Here is a 17,998-nt window from a genome sequence, read left to right as displayed (position 1 = left end):
TTCCTTTTCTTCCAACTCAGCTCCCTAAGCCCAGCGAAGTTGATAAGCCAGGAGAGGGATGGTCTGCACTTTTATTGCAATGCACAAACTCAGGAAATAGTAGGAGAACTTCAACCATTAGCAAAATAATAAACAAAAGAGCCACCAGGAACAGTTTACTTATGATAATTAAATGGCTTGGTTTCTTCCTCATGAACCATACTTCTGATTCTTTGCCCACTTGTACCCTGACAAGACAGGCAAAGAATATGCCTAATAAATGTTGTTAACTTTTAACTGCTTATTCACATTGCAATACAAAAATAATATTTACTTAGAGCTACTTAAAACTCAGTTTAGCCAAGTCTGCTCATCAGCCTGACAGTATTTGCCACGTCATAACAGAATGTGGAAATTACAGATTGGCACTCTTTAAAAAGTCACCAAACACATTCGCTCTCTACCCCACATTCCTTGGGCTGTCAGGAATGTGCAGCCCTTTGCCAGAGCCATACACCAAAGGCAGGGCCTCAGGGAGCTGGCTGCTGGAGGCAGGGTGTCACAGATGTACACCACAACCCCAAGGATCCCAGCTGCAGCAGCGTGGGTTTCTTCTATTTTTATTTTGTAGGTGATGCCACATTAGCCTGCTCTGCAAGAGATGTGCAGTGACCCTATAGGAGAGGAGAGGAGAGGAGAGGAGAGGAGAGGAGAGGAGAGGAGAGGAGAGGAGAGGAGAGGAGAGGAGAGGAGAGGAGAGGAGAGGAGAGGAGAGGAGAGGAGAGGAGAGGAGAGGAGAGGAGAGGAGAGGAGAGGAGAGGAGAGGAGAGGAGAGGAGAGGAGAGGAGAGGAGAGGAGAGGAGAGGAGAGGAGAGGAGAGGAGAGGAGAGGAGAGGAGAGGAGAGGAGAGGAGAGGAGAGGAGATGCTGGGGCAGCAGCCTGGGTGCTGTAAGGAGCAGAGCTCTCTCCCTTCACCGACAGAAACGAGAACAGGAGTTCACAATGATCCTTCCTACCTTTGCAAACTTAACTTAAATCAGGAAAACAGTTGCCTTCTGCTGACACTGGAGAGAAACAGACACCTCTGAAGGCTCACTCAGACCTTGAGTGGGCCAGAGTGACCAGTCTTGCCCACCCATTATTCTATACTAACTGGAAGAGGAGCCTGAGGTATTGCTCTCTCTTAGCTTAGGTGCTTCAGTTATATTCTAGAAGTTATAACAAGATAGATCTATGGGACCCTTGAGCATTGGAGGAGAGACTGTGAGGATGAGGGCAGTGACTACAGCACCCTGCAGGACCTGCCCTCCCATCTCCTTATTGCTGCATACGCTATCTGCAAATGGCCCCTGTACAGTGCTGTGGCTCACACAGTTACACTTGCTTGATCAGGACTGCTCGACTGCCAGTGCCCAGGTGCTATGTGGTTACAGCAGAGCCCCTTCCAGGTCACGGTCATGTTTCTGTGGAGAATGGCAGGGCTGTGGTGTGGCCTACACATGATTGCAGGGCAGATGGTGACACCCAATGGGTTAACCACTGAGTGCCAGCAGCACAGCTGGGCAATATCCATGCCGGCACCAAGTCTAATAGAAAAGAAACCCTTCAAATGCAATGTTAACACATCTGAGCTGGACAGAATTTCTGCCTTTTTATGTCACGGGCAACTGGTATTTCTCATCTGCTTGGAGGTCCCCTAAGACTGAATCTCTCATTCAGCTCTCCCCTCTGCTTTTCTCAAAGCCAGGCTACAGTGACCCTTCATTTCTGTTCATGCATGTATCTGCAAAACTCCGAATTGGCAAAGACAGGTGTCACAGGTGCTCAGCATCTCTCGTGGCCAAGGTCTTTATTTGCTATACCTGTCAGCTCAGTCAACTAGCATTCTGTCAGACTGTGTGCAAATATACTTCAGCCAATATCAAAATAGTATCTATTTGTTCAGCAATATTCCACACTGAGTTACTGCTGTGCTGTAGAGAAAGAGGACTGTGATCAGTGCCATTTGTCTACATAACTGCATTTGTTTCCAAACAACTTTTGGGTCAGAGGCAAATGTTTTTTATTTAGAGTCTATCTACATTCATCGGAATTTTTCCTGAGTCTTTTCCCTTAGCAGAGGCTATAGTGCCATTTTGCTTCATTCTGCAGAAAGTCTGCTAGAAAGTCGAGAAAGATAGCTGAAAGTAAATCCGTTACACTTGATTGAACAGAATTTAACATTAAGGAACTGGAGAGGCACGTGACATTCAAAATTCACTTCTAGGAAGTGAAACAGAGGCCACATACATAATTATCTTCCCTTCTCTTCATATTATATAAATTATACTTGTAAGAAAATACACTGAATTCTGCCAATGGCATGTGTGGAATTACATATATGAAAGATGAAAGTTAGCTTTTAATTAGCTCTTTATTAGCAGCACTACCAAAGAGGGTTCCAATGCACATGCCACCTTGAATTTAAAAATGGAGACAAAAATATTTACGTTCCTATGGCCTTGTCCCAAAATTCACTAAATGAGATAATTTTTTTCTGTACGATAATAATCCTGGTTATATTCACAAAGATAGTACACAACATTTTGCCTTTTTTGTGCCTGTTAGAATGATCAACATTGATGTGTAACACACTTGTTTTCTTAGGCAGAATATTATATCAATTATTTATTGCCTCAAGTGTTTGCAAATAGTCATGTAAAGTAGAGCTGCTTGCTTAAATTTCTGTTGTCTCACAGACGGCCTGGGTAAATATTGATTTATTGCTTTTTAATACAAGAATAGATTTGTTTTAAACTGCTTTTTCCCCCTATTTTTTGTCGTTTATTTTAAACTAAAAACTTTTTTTTTCAGATTAAATTTATATTTTAAAATAGGATTATTAAAAATCAAATATAATTTTTAAACAATATCCTGTCAAACTTCCATGAGTTGATTTACATTAAATAACATGCAGTATTCCAGTATTACATATCTGTTGGCAGTGATTTACAGAATGGTTTACAGACACATCACTGAGCTGGGAGAGTTTGACTGATTGAGGAAACAGCCTCCCACTAAGTGTCAAGCCCAAGTTTGATAGCTGTAGTTTCCCCTGCAGTTGCAGAGAAGATATTTTCTTCATTCAGGCTAGTTCTGCTCAATTGCTAGTCTATGCAAAGCTACCTCTTGAGAGATGATAAAAGCAAAAAAAGCTTGTTTTCCAGTGTAGTTAAAACTTCATAGCAGAGGCTGAAATCTACTCATTTTAAAACCTTGCATGACATAGTAAGCAAAGAAACTCTCGTGTTCTCTTTACTCAGTACAAAGAATGGTTATTTTGACCAACATATCAGCTTAATTAAATAAAACAAATACACGTGTAGTAAATGTGAAATGTCAGTAATTGGTTTCTAATACAACAAAACCAGGAGCTTTTATATAATTGCCTAAAGATCATGTAGTCTAGCTCCACCTTTCCAAACTGATGTAGCAACTGCAAAGAAATAGTCAAAGTAATCCCATATATGATATTCTTACAACGGTGATGCAGTGATCAATGAATTGTCCCCCATCGCTATTTTGACTGTGGGAAGTATGCTGCCTATCAACAACACTGTAAGCAAGGAGAATACAAAGTTAAAGGAAATTAACCACTCTCACTGGGGTCATAATGTACTTCCCAGTCTAGATTATCGAATAAGTGAGGTCACTCACTGTATTATCTACTGCTGCACTGTGGCAGAAAATCAAACCACTTTAATGATACCAGCTGAGAGGAACCAGCACTTTTCCAGGAAACTAATTAAAAAGTAAACATGCAAAAGAAAGACCAGGTGATGATTTCAATTATGTTCCTTTCCTACTTTTCCCCACGACAGGGCCATCAAATTGTATCTCAGAGGCTTTTTAAAAAGCCAAAGCAGACAGAGCTCTTCAAATCTGTTGCAGACATCAGTGTACCAACAATTTCTGTGGCCCTCTTCTGACCCTCTCTGATTCCCAACAGTCTTTTCTTAAAGCAAGGACATCAGAACACAGTATTCTAATATCATTTGGAGGCCAAGCTCTCAAACAAAGCAATAGCCCCCCTTCTATGCAATCTATTTCCTCACTGAGATTACTTACTTGCTACAATTCATGATTTTTTTCCTCACTCAAAGGTTAGCAACTCTTTAGAACACACCTTCCCTTTCTCCCAGTGAAATTTGTATTCTTTAGCCTTAAATTCAGTATTTTACTTCATATAGTTGGCCTGAGGTTACCAAGCAACCCAGATTGCTCACTACAGTGAGGGGCCTGGACTCTGTATCATCTGCAAATTTCATTGACAGCGATATTCTGTCAGCTTCCAGGTTGTCTGAGAAACGCTGAAAATGTGTCTGTGAACATTGTTGAAACCCAATCAAATTATACTCTAATGAATAATGAATACTTTGCCTAGGAATATTGTAGGGTCAAGGCAGTTGAAAGGTGCTGTAATCAGAGGTGAGGACTTGAGGTACAACACTCCTCAGTAGAGGAAATTAGAAACTATTCTTTAGTAGAAGGAATTAACGCTGAACCAAACAAGTCACTACTACAATTCTGCTCTACAAAATCTGACTATCACTACTTCTACCTATGCTCTGAACTGGCCTGTGTTCCTCCACTGATTTTGTAACATCTGACTCAGAACACAGGGTTATTTCTTGGTTAACACAGATCAGCTTATGTAAACCCAATTAGAGCCTTTTCCCCTTGCCCTCTCAAAATGAAAACTTCCTCTTTCTCCTTCCAGGCTGACCCTCTATTTAATATTTATTTCTTATCTTATTCAGATGATAACTCAGTTTTGCTCACAGTGCTGATATGCATGGTGCCTCATACAGATTTGGTAATTCAGATATTAGGATTGGATTCACAATGTGGCAAATGCCCTCAGCTTCCTTATGATTTGCTTTTTGTGGTAAACAAGACAGAGCTCCAAAATTGCATCTTAGAGATAAATATAGGAGAAATTAAAGCAGTGGTCTCTACCCTGTCTTACCTTTTAGTAAAATCCAAGTGAACGTTCAGTCAAATAAACAGGGAAACTCACACTGTTATACACAGATAGAAAACCAAACCACACAAAATTACAGAAAATCAGAAGAGAGATTACTCAGTAATAAATGAGGTATTCAGCACTTCTTCTTTATGGAAAGAGAGAAATGTAAATGTAAGTTATGATGCTGTGTTTGTTTTGGACCTCAAATAAAGACACAAAAGTTTTGCTACGTGCTTATAGCCAAAATGGCTGAAAGGCAAGCAAGCCAGTAGAAAGACAGAAACTGATTTTGCTATTGTAAAACCAGTGGAAACTGAGAAAAATCCTACCATGTCATCTGCTTGTATAGAATGTGAAATTTCAGGTTTGCAATCTACAGCTTATGTGCCTTAAATGTAATTTCATTAAAAGTAATATGAACTCAAAGTTTCTTCTTCCTGTATTTTCACTACTTTATGTAAATAGCGCATATTTTTTACATCACTTTTTCCCTCTTTTATATTAAATAATGCGCTAAATATCTTTTATTCTGGAGACTGTAGGCAGCTAAATTTGCTTAATTATGATACATGAGGTAATGAATGTATTCTCTTCATCGTTATTTCAGAAATATGCAGAGGCAAGAAGTGATAATGTACTAAAATTTCATTACCTATCATGCACAGGGTGATCAAATATGATTGTCAAGGCTGAGCCAGAACGTAACCAGGCATTCAGTTTCATAAAATCCATTGGGTACACTGAAGAGGAATAAATTCCAACAAGAAGTAAATAACGTAATATTTACAGTAGCTATATGAAACCACAAAGAAAGATAGAGGAATTTGGTAGTGATATGAGACTTTTCGTTGCTATTTCGGTGAAGCAATCTCTGGGAACAGATTTATATATATTCACATATATATTTAATGCATAAATATCTACATATAAAGTCCCCCACTTAAGAAACTAGGACGATTGGACTACATTACTTAGAAATATTTTTGTGTTTTAAGATATAATTTCTTAGAGACCTTATTCTTTATGAGCAAGAAAACTTTAAGAAGTTCTGAGGTTTTCCTTCAACATGTCCTGAACAGAAAGCAGCTTTGCCTTCTGCTCCTCTTAACAAACAGTAAGGATACTCTTCCTCCCTCCTCTACGGTAAGTTGTTCTTTTCCTTCTCATTTTTCCAATCTGATTAGACCTCTCCTCTTATCATAGAGGCTATCTATCCTCAGATGTTATTGTTCCCAGCTCTTACCAAATGTTTCGAGTTCCCTTCCCCTAAGTTTACTCAGATTTCTGAACTTCTATAGAAGATCCACAATTTTTGAGAGATACCATCATGAGATTTTATATCTCACAGTTTTCATCTTGGACTTTGCTCAGGTTGAGCAACTTGTTGGTTACTTTGAAAGGCTTCAGTGGTTTTGAAAAAAGGATTTCCTATCGTTCCGTGATGACAGAAGTCAGGGATCAGAGCAGCTTCTCTTCAATTTCCTTGCATAGTCACAAGACAGTTCAGGAAATCTAACAATAATGGGTGAACTAATTTCAAAGACGCTTTTCAAGGTTTGAGTTTCTCACTTTACATAGAATAGCAACAGTATGATGTATCAAGACTGCACAGGCATGAGAAGGTTTAAGGGCAGGTATAAATTTAGTAGAACGCAAGGGAATATAAGAAAGACAACATGGAGCAGGAAGAAGAAAGCAAGTCTGGTATTGCTGCAATATAGATAATAGCAATATTATGTAAACAAGGTTTTTTTGTTTGTTTTTCTGGTATAACCTAGGTAGACTGCATTGTGTAAGGTACTGATTTTAGTCAGGTGTTAGCAAGTTTATGACACATAGAATCATAAAGGTAGGAAAAGATCACTAAGATCATCAAGTACAACCACCAACCCACCTTCACCATGCCCACTAACCATGTCTCTCAGTGCCACATCTACACGGTTCTTGAACACCTCCAGGGACAGTGATACCGTCACCTCCCTGGGCAGCCTGTTCCAAAGCATTACTACTTTTTCTGAGAAGAAATTTTTCCTAATATCCAACACAAACCTTCCCTGGTACACCTTGAGGCCATTACCAATTCTATCAGATGCAGTACAAGTCTAAGATGTTTAACTTTTCAAAAGACCACGACATGCAGAGAGAGTAGGGGAGATTAAACAGGCAAAGAAAGCTTTCAACCACAGTTATTGTCAGAAATATGCACAGTTGGTTGGATCTGAAAATGTTCCACTGCAATCTTAATGTTCAGTACCAATGATCTCAGTGTCTTGCACAACAAAAGAGTCACAGAAGAAACCATTAATAGAACTTCAGGTGAAGAAGCTCAAGTGCCAATTTGTATTTTAAGGTTCGAAGAAGTTACTGTTGCTGTGTTCTTCATACACAGTACATTTCTGCTCTTAAAAGAATTGAGTTTGCCCAATTTTTTATGATCTGAAGTAGCAGTATAATTTGGGGCAATGGAAAATTATATGCAAGAACTCTCTTATCCATGCAAACTCCAGTGAACTTTAGGGTCTCATTTGCCAATATGAATAACATTTACAGGCTCCCTAGATGAAGAACACAACTGCAAAAGGATAAGCGTTTCCTGACACTGATGCCACAATTCTATCCCCAGAAATGAGGATTTAACCACATCCTACTGTGAGGAGAAAGTGCTAAAACATACAGAGATACGACTACAGTACCTCTGACACAACAAGGTGAAATGAAGTGATTCAGAATTTTATCTAAGCTATATCTGTTTATTTATGCTGATAGATTTCATTCAAACTTTCACACTATACAATTCACACTCATTCACTTGGCACAGAAAATGAGCATGGTCATTCATATAATAAACACAGAGATGAAATACAAGTCAGGGAGAAAACAAAACTTGAAATGAAGGACTTACTTGTCAGAAGACCAGTGATATTTTAAAAAACTTGTGGTTGTTGGTGAGTTTTTGCAGTCACTCTGTGGTCTCAAGGAAGAAATCTAAAGATGTTGAGTACGTTCTGAAAAGAAGAATAATCAAGGACTTAGTAATCGTTTCAGTTGTCAAATATTATAACAAAATTTCTCTAAAATAATGTACTTTTTTTTTTTTTTAATGGGGTTCTTTGCCCAAGAAATAATCTTTGATCCTATCATTGAATCTGCAGTGTTTATGAACTTCTACAAGACAAACTGCTCAGATCAGACCTCCTGGGGTACACAGAATAAACAGCGCACAAGAAATCAGAACAATGAGAAGAGTAATTATTTAATTTCTTTTCTGGCATATCTCCATTTCTAAGCTGTTTGAAGTGTAAGGAAATAGCAAAAATTAAAGAGATCAGTCTCCTTTCTGTTTTAATAAACCAATATGCTGGAGTAATGACTTTCCGAAACAGGCCCATAAAATCATGTCCCTAAATGTCTTTCAAGCCATTGTCTAGAGTTCCTTGGCTATCTTTTGGACTAATTCATGTACTCAGCCTCCTTATTTGTCTTCTAATAGCAGAAGATAGCTCTATGTACTCAGAATGTTATCCCACATTTCAAGTCTAGCTTCCTAATTTCCAGACATCCGTACCAGACAGGACAGTTGCCTGGTTTGAGAAGCTGTCTCACCTCTACAAATCTGAGTGAAATTGACAAACTGGGAGATGATCAACCCTTCCATTGACTCAGTCTGCAAGAGAGGGACACATTGCTGTAGTGCAGAACGGCAGCTACTCATCTCTTAAAGAGTAACACTGATTAAAGCTGGCAGAAAACATTGGGAAGGCTCTGGTCACTATGCTGGATCCACTCTGACAGTAGTCAGAGGGAAATGAAGTTCAGCACAGAGAAGATCTGGAAACTTGATACATGTCTTTCAACTGAAGTCACTACGCTTCGCTATTGCATTGGGTTTATGTAACAAGGCAGTGACCGCTGTGATGAGACCAGTGGATACTTCTGTGCCAGACAAAACTGATTTCAGTTGGCCTGGCCACCAGTCCAACTGTATTACTAGAGCTGCCAGCAACCAACCTGAGCCCATCAGCTTCTGTAAAAACATATTTAAGAAAGTGCAAAAAATTCTGCCTGGTAACTGTGAAAGAGAGAGGTCTGAGAAAAACCATAAGCATAATTACTCTGCAAACACTGAGGTTAAAGAAGTATGGGGAGGAGGTTCTTGAGGTGCAGAAGCAGAGATTCCTTTGCAGCACATGGATATCATTATAAAGCAGATGTCCCCCTGAAGCCCATGGAGAGTATCACACAGGCCCAGATATCCACACTGCAGCATGTGGAAGACCTTATGCTGGAGCAGGGAATGATGAACTATAGTTGAGCCTGGAAGGAAGGGTGGTAGGGGGAAGGCAGTTTAATTTTGTTTCCGTTTCTCGCTATCCTACTCTATTTTTCATTGGTAATAGATTATGTTAGTTTTCCCAAGTTGAGTCTATTTTAACCGATAACTGCTAAGTGACCTCCCTGTCTTTATTTAGAACCATGAGTTTTCCACCTTATTTTCTTTCTCTGTCCTGTTGAGGATGAAGAATGAGAGAGTGGATGGGTGGGCGCCTGGCTGATGGCCTGGGTCAACCCACCAAGCTGTAAAATAAAATAACATTCCACCTCAGATCTGTAACAGACTAGGCAGGACTGAGACTGGAATGCAAAAACAAAAACAAAAAAACAAGACACCACCACCACCAACAAAAACAACAACAAAAAAGAAACAGTGAAGAAAACTCTGTCTAGAATGAGTAGGAACAAACAGAACAAATAAGGTAGAGAACTTGTATGAGAAAGCTGTGTTAACAGGAAAGCTTCAAGACCTCCAGCTCTCCACTGTTGTGCAGCCACACATTTGAAAACAAGATCTTATATTAACAAGCAGAGATACACAAAGAGATTCATACTCCATGAGAGTGCTGAAAACATCATTTAAAAAAAAAATAAAAATCCTTCCTTGTGACATGACACTGAATTCTCTATGGTCCATAAAGGAATTTTCAATAATAATCATTGAAATACCATATAGCAAATGTTTTGAAGTCAGATGAGACTTACTGACTTGCAGTAATGTATGTATTCAGTTAGCATTTCTTTTAGAAACAACTACTTTATATTTTTTGTTGTTAGGTTTTCACAGTCTTGAAGTGATTTATTTAATTCCAGCCCCAGAACTCCATCCTAGCCATTATGATAGTAAACGTACACTCTGGTTATGAAAAAAATTGAAGAGATATACTTCTCTGCCTGATACTTAAGACTATGTGATGAAATCTCTGTCAAGTTATTAAAGCAAAAGACTTTGGCTTTGTTTGGATTCTTCTGGATTTAGTAAGGATAACCCTCTGCAGAGGAAAAATTAGCAAAATCCTCTTAGATAAAACTTACTGAATGAACTATTTCCTGAAAGTGTTTCTTGTCAGAATTAATGTTCTGTTAGAATTATCACCAACCTGCTAAACAAATGGGGTCTGTGGGAATCATTCACACCGCTTCACACACTTATTGTGAGAAACCTTCAGAATAATAAAACCCAGAACACTGCAACATTGCCAGTGGAACTGAGAGAATATTAAATTCTACTAACAATTATCATGTTTATAGCCAAAAACTGTCTTGTAATTTAGCCTTGCTTTCATGGCTAAATAAATAATGTCTCATACCTGTGCCATGGGAAATGTATAAACACAGCAAAACCAGCTTTTGCTAAGGAAAGAGAGTTTGGAAATAGCTTTATGAAAATGTCACCTAGTTTCTCAGCAGCTGTCAAAAAAGGAAATGGCATATTAGGAAATATTAGGAAAAGGACAGAGAACACAGCAGAAGAAAACATGATAATGCTGTCATATAAATCCTCTGCCCACATAACTTTGAATATTGAATATGGTTCCAGTCATCTCATCTCAAAGAGGACGGTGGGAAAAGAGGATAAAGAAAAGGGTGACGGGATGATCAAAGGTATGTAATGACTTCTGCACTCAGAAAGAAAACATAACTTCAGAATTTTTATGTTGGAAGAGGAACAACTGAGGGAAAGTATTGTGAAAGAGCCTCATAAAACTGAGAACAGTACTGAGAATATGAATAAGACATGCTTTTTCACTGTCTTTCATAACACAGGAAGCATAGTGATCCCAACAGTGTGAGAGGTTAGCAAGTTTAAAAACAAACAAACAAAACCAAGAAAGGATGTTTTCCACAAAGATCACAATTAAACATCAGAACTCAATGCCACAGGATATGGTGGATGCCACATACATGCATGGAGTCCAAAAAGCAATTCACTGAGGCAGTAAAATGAAAATCACCAGTCTGTATTTTACACAAAGATGCAGAACGTAAGCCTTCAGTTTAAGAAGCACCACAGAGTATTGTGGGATGACACCAAGGGAAATTACCCATTGTTCCCATTCAAATACAGCTCATGGTGAACTCTTGCAGAGGCTAGAGAGCATTGTATGCCTTTAGCAAATGCACAGGGAAGTGTTTGCGGGGAGAAAATTCCTTTCTTCTCTGGTTTCCCTGTGCAACTTCATACTCTAGAGCAATGAGAGTTAGTGGAGGGTCACTTTTTTGGGGGAGGGGGAGGGGAATGGGAATCTTACAAGTCCATCCATTATTTCGTAGACAAAAAAAAAAAAATGAATGCAGTGAGGATGTCCAGATCTGCAATGAACTTTTAGTGTTTTGCCACCTTACATAAATGAGTGCATAAAAATGGTTCCACTAAGTCAAATGTCAAACAGAAGATCCTTCTATCTAAGCCAGCATTCCATCTACAACAACCGCCAAAATAAAAAGTAAGCTTTGGCTGGCATGACACATTCAGCTTTCGGGGTATTGTAAACTTTAGAAAGCCACGCTGACCTTTTTAATCCCAGACACTGAATAAATATTACAAAAGAAAGCATTGTGGAGGAAAATAATTCTGAGCCACAAGTCCAGGTTCGCATCCCAGCTATGGAAATCACACCAAGATATGCCCCATCCCTTCTCTCACACACTGGTTTTCATTGAAAAATAACATGGGCAGATAGCAGGAGCAGACAGCAATAGCAACCAAAGTTCAGTGATCTGGGCCACCAAGACTCTGGGCACACTTACCCCATAGTTTAGGTACAGTCTGCATGACCAGAGAGATCTAGACAGTCAAAACCAGTCAGAGCAGTTTAACTGCACTGTTATAAAAGCACTTCCTGAAAATAGGAAGCCTTAAGGAGCCTTAAGTCTCTTAGGAAGCATCAGCTACCCTGTACGAGCTGATGAGTGGTGCAACTGGCAAACCCTGAACTTGCAGCATGCCAGTGAGAAGAGTAAAGTCTTTAGAAAACAGCATCAGATGAAGGATGCAGAGCTCAAGCAACCTCTCTCATTCACCAGAAGTAATTTTGACCTAGTTTTATCACCGCAATAAACTGAAAGTGACAATTCTCCATAATCTATGTCTATGTATTTCACTGGAAAACCTCTATATTTCTCTCTCATGAAGTAGCTTAAACAGCTAAAATGAAGATCGGTAACCACACAAGAGATGCTGCTTTTCTTTTTTTTTCTTCAGACCAGGGGAAAAAGAAAATAGGCAGAAGACGTATTGCAACAATGTTATTTCTAAATATTCACACTGGAAAACTTCATACTTTTGAGTCATAGTCATATGTAGAGAAATTGCAGCCATTCAAAACTGATGGGAAACAAATAAGGTTTACATCCAAACAAGTGTGTCCGTGCAACCTTCTTCAGCAGTCTACCTAAATTAACATGAAATCATTATTTTGGCCAAGAGAAAACTCTCCCTTATGCAGGCATTCGTTCACCCCCATGTCTGTCCACACAGTGAGTCTATTCACAGTAACTACATAAACCAGAAGAGCACTTTCTCGAGGCACAGAATCAAACTGCCACATGCCCAAGGATGCTACTGTGTTTGTGTTGGCATTTCAGCTAACAGAGCTGTTGCATTGGTCTACAGCAAGTTATCTAAGTCCCTGTCTGGCTGACAAATGGCCTCATAAAAGTCAGCTTTTACTGGGGAGACAGAAAACCACAAAGCCCTTCCCAGGGTGGTTTTACTACCCTGGCACAGGCTGGAACTGCTGGGTAGCTGAAGCCCAGTCTGAGGAATGCTGTTCTCAAGGAGCAAGGATAGCCGTATTTCTTGGACAATAAGAAAAGCACTCCTGCTGTGGGTATGACCACAACAGACCAGGCTGGCTCAGTAATCTTAAACAGCTGTTACTACTTCCAGAGCACATCAGAATTAAACCTCACCATGTAGAACATATCCCAAACCAGCTGGAACCTTGCAGGGAAAACAAGGCAGCATACAGGCTCCTGCAAATTACAGCTATGTCTATGGGGCACACTAGCTCCTCCCACGTTAGTCTGACCCACTGACCTACATTTAAACTTGGCAAAAAAAGCAGTTTTTTGGTGCAGTTTTTATGTGGTCTACAAGCGATAAGAACTATTTGCCTTGTCACCATGGCACGACTGCCAGCTGCCAAGGTGATGGCCCTTGGGAAAGTGTGCTTAAGGAGGTGCAAAATGCCACACAGGCAAGGGGAGCTAGAGCAGGTGAATAAAGGCAATCAGAAACAGCTGAGGTCAGAGAAGAATGGGGAGGTACTGGGGGGGCAGAGATCTTCTATGAAGTCCATGTTGGAACAGGGGACATATGTCAGAGGGAAGTAGCAGCAGAGAAATCACCAAGTTGTGTTGTTGGGGTAGGAGGAAAGGTGCTGGGGATGAAGGAGTGGAGCTGAGCCTGGGCAAAAAGACAGAAATGTCTCACTTTAATGTTTGTATTCTTGTTTCTTGCTGCCTGAATTTACTAAATTAAATTAATTTTCCCCTACTCGAGTCTGTTTTACTGTTGATGGTAATTTTTAAGTGATTCCCCTGTCCTTAATACAACCCACAAGCTTTTTCATGCTATTTTTGCCCCGTCTTGCTGAGGAGGGGAGTGAGAGGCTGGCTACAGCCATTCCACCATGTCCTTCAGGCAGGCAGTATGTTTATGCTGCTTTGCTTTCAGTGTAAACATCCATACTGGGGTTGGTGCACCTCAATTATGTACAATGAATGTCACACCTCCGCTGAACTTAACCTGAACTGCCTTAAACAGTCCCTATACAGACTAGGAACAACATTGTTCTGGAAGAGCACGAGGATGCAACCCTACTTTCCTACTACATCTACTGCAGCCCGTTTGTGAAAACATTATCCAACCCTATTTCAAGCTTGCAAATTGTTAATGAGCAGATTTCTGCCAATGCATTCGTTAATTATGCACTGAATTATTTGGACAAAGCATTGTTAGCCTGTGTGTTGTTCATGAGCTATTTGCTGTTGACTGTGCCTTGTTAATAATTGTTTTGACTTATGCCTTAAATGCCTCATGGTGCAGGAACAATAATATTGTTCATGAATGGTCACTTCACAGTAATAATATTGTTTTTGTTTACTTAACAGATGACAACAACTTTCAAAATAGTCACAAGAGAATAGACAACGACTGAATATCAAACAGTAACTTGCCATGGTGTGTGTTTGCACCTGGATATTGTTGTTGACATGCCAGTACAGAGCATTCCATGAACCAAAGCACCTCCTCCCACTTGTAAGTAAATATTTCTCAATAGTTGGTAAAAGAAATTGAAAAGCCATCAAACCAAATAACTATTTGGCTCTAACAGGCATTTAAGACAAACGTGATTGCATTAGTGAATCAGTTTAATCTATAAGGAAACAAGTTTGCTGTGACCAGCATGTAATCTTTAATGCAAAGGATGCCATATTACTGCGGACGTTTGAGTGAAAGAGCTATGGGGACCACCAATTACATTTATTGTATATGCTCTCTCAGTTTGGACAAACACATGGGATTATTTCATCTGCTTTAAGCAATGTAAGTTAATTCTTTTTCCTGATTTTTCTTAAAACCTCTGTGCCACCTGAAATGATCACGTCTGGTTGAGTCAATGCTTTTCAATGCTTTTTCTTTGCCCCCCCAGTACCACACACACACAACATTTTTAAAGTCCCAAAGGCTTCTGGCATTGCATTACAATGGATCAGCCACCTCTAATACACTGGGAAGGAAGAAAAGCAGACTGCCCAAGAGAGAGGAAGCAGACAGTCTGCCCTGAGGCCTCCCTATTGTTTGTTTCATTTAGAGACAGGCAATACCACAGTATCTATGACAAGACAGGAAAAAATTTCAAGTTGCCCCAGCTGTCACCTGCTTAATTCAATACCGATTGTTCAGTTGGTCCCAACTGTCCATAAAACACTGAGATTTTTCATGGCTGTGCTAGAGAAATCTACTGTGCACCTCTGATGTGCTGCTCTTTCACTTTGAGCAATATTCCAGAATCAGTAAGCACATGAGTAATCCTGATCAGCAGACACTGTGCTATCTCATCCAGAAGCAAGCTGATTTTTTAATTGAAGATTGTTCTGGTGGGTCAGGAAAGATGGTTAATTATTCAGCTTTTATAATTGCCTCACTTTAGTTTCGCAAGGACACGTGCAATACAGATAGATGTAAACATGTGGTTCAGTAGGTGTTGCTTTTTGGTGGACAAACAAAGAAGAGCGTGGTGGTCAGCATGGTATCCTTGTCTGTCAAGTCTGGACTGACAGCTAGGGAGACAGCTATTCAGATAACAAAGGACAAGGGTTGTCTCACTGACACTCTAGCAGATAGCAGATACATAACTTTGCCATGCAGTAGACACTGATTAGTAAAAGTTGGGAACAGAGAAACTCTGAGAGACCATGTCAAGCTAATACGCAACCCCAGCTGAGAAAACTCTGGCATATTTTATTGTGGTGTACCGTTCAGGAGACATTGAGCTCTTCCAGAGATATAATTCTCTGCAACAGCAGGTATGAAAATCCTTTCCTAGGTAAACAGCAGTATTATGCAGATTATACAAAGAGGTTGAGCCCTCTCCTTAAGCCTTTGCAGTGAAGGTGGTAGAAATAGAAATAAAATTTCAGCTATCCAAGATGCTGTACAAGTTCCATCGCTGGAGACGTGCACAGATGACACATCCTCACCATGTATGGGCAGAGAAATGATGAAACTTGTACAATGTCACAGAGGTGAGGCTCACTTAAACTTCAGAGCATTATATTACCTGCTAAATTACCTCTGGTGTTAGTTAAGGTTAATAAAATGGTGATGTTGTGAAGAGAGAACTGAGAAGAAAAGTCTCACTGCGAATTGCTGAAAGTTATTGCTTACATTGCACAAACGATCCCCGTGAATGTACCACCTTACAGCAAACAGAAACCAAAGAATGGTGCCACAAACGTAACAGTTTGCACAGAGCACTAACCGCACACCACATACATGTTTATTGGAAATAAAAATTGTTAATGTAGTATCAATGTAACTTACAATTTTTATTCCAGAGCCATAATGATTGGATACATATCAAACCATCAGATCTGTGAGCACAGTCCCACTTCACTTATGAAGTCAATGGCCTTGCATTAGAAAAGAATCTCTTCAGGGACGCCCATGAAGCCATTCACATGATTAAGATGACCAAGATTTCACTTAATGTGGGCAGCTGGCACCCATTATGCATATCACATGTTACCAGTTATAGTGTTATTTTATCCTTACTCAGTGCTGCAATACTTAAAATGTAATTTAATCCATCCAAGCATCAATATTGATGCCTGGCTACAGTATTTCCAATTAAACAGTGTGAAAAATCCCACCTTTTCAACCACGGTTTTAGTTAAATAACTCAGCTGAAAGCTACAAGAATAGTTCCTGATCCATTTTCTCATTTATGTGTGAGTATGATTGGCAGTAATCTACTTCAAACAATGATCTCCTATAGGTCTTCAACAAGATACAAATGGAAACAAATCTGATCAATCTACAGTTTATACAAACAACAAATAGCATATTGTTGTAAGCAATATGTAATCAGTAAGCAAATCTGTAAGGGATACAGTTTATAGCAGCAGGTCATTTGCTTGTACTGCAATTCAGATTTCAGTTTTCTCATATCAGCTCAGCAATTTTACCTGTTGTGTTGCCCAGAACTCTGTAGCCTATCCTATTGGCACAGGCAATTTGGCTATGCAGAAGCACAGTGATGTTTCCACACTTTAACACGTGATGCAGAAGTTTATGTTACAATTCCTTATGGCAAAAGGAAAGCCACAGTTGTTACCACTGCTTACAGATCATGACCTTCTTCTGTGAAGGATCAGTGGGACCTCTTTGATCATTATGTGTGACCTCCCACAGTATAGAGGAGGCAGAATCCCACTTGTATGTTTAATCCCTGGCTTTCAGCCTGGACTTCTCCATTCCCATTTGCATCTCAAGACTCAACAACAAAGCTGTTTGGTGTTCACATATGAAAATAGGATTCCTATTAGAAATTATACTTGCTGTGGTAGCATCACAGTCTTATGGATTAAGATTCTGATTTTTTTTTCTTAAGAGTACACATTGCAAAAGTGAAAAGTCTTCAGAAACAAAAAAAGTTCTCTGAATCACTACAATATTTATAATATAAAGAAAAGTCACTATGAATATTTATGTGTCTTAAATAAAGAATAATTAAGAGGCAGGAAGCTGCCTTTTCTTTATAAGCAATAAATTTTTAATTGCAAAGTATATTTTAGTAACAATTCGGTGTCTGATAGAGATATAAAAGGGGACATTTGAAGGTCAGAGATAATGCTCATACACCTGTATTCAGGTTTGCAGATAGAATAATGCAGTACACTTGAGTAAATACTGAAAAAATTACTAACAGATATTTATTGAATAAAATATTAAGTTCTGGTAAGGTATTTACTGTCTTTTTAATTTGCTTTTAAGCACAATATGCATGACTGTTCTCAAACACGAGAATATTTCTTAAAAAAAACAAATTGCAAATATCTACTAAAAATTATTGTGTCCAACAGGCTGTTGATTAGGATGGTAGGGAACAAACAGAAAGATGCCACTTGGAAGAGTCAGAATCAGCTGATTTTAACCACACTGAAGAA

The 17,998-nt window shown here is 39.3% G+C and overlaps 1 protein-coding gene across 14 annotated transcripts in view; it reads right to left on the bottom strand.

Moving 5' to 3' along the window:
• Positions 1–17,998, bottom strand: part of LOC420965 (poly(rC) binding protein 2) — a 489,700-nt gene that overhangs the window by 169,388 nt on the left and 302,314 nt on the right. For all 14 annotated transcript variants that reach the window (XM_025147773.3, XM_040695582.2, XM_040695566.2 and 11 more), the window contains one exon: positions 7,890–7,992. The gene's annotated coding sequence lies outside the window, so the exon portion shown is untranslated. The remainder of the gene's footprint in view (positions 1–7,889; positions 7,993–17,998) is intronic.

Source organism: Gallus gallus, chromosome 2 (genome assembly GCF_016699485.2).
Source record: "Gallus gallus isolate bGalGal1 chromosome 2, bGalGal1.mat.broiler.GRCg7b, whole genome shotgun sequence".
Classification (NCBI taxonomy): Eukaryota; Metazoa; Chordata; class Aves; order Galliformes; family Phasianidae; genus Gallus; species Gallus gallus.
Note: the sequence above shows the minus strand (reverse complement) of the source record. Positions and strands in the feature narration are given on the sequence as shown.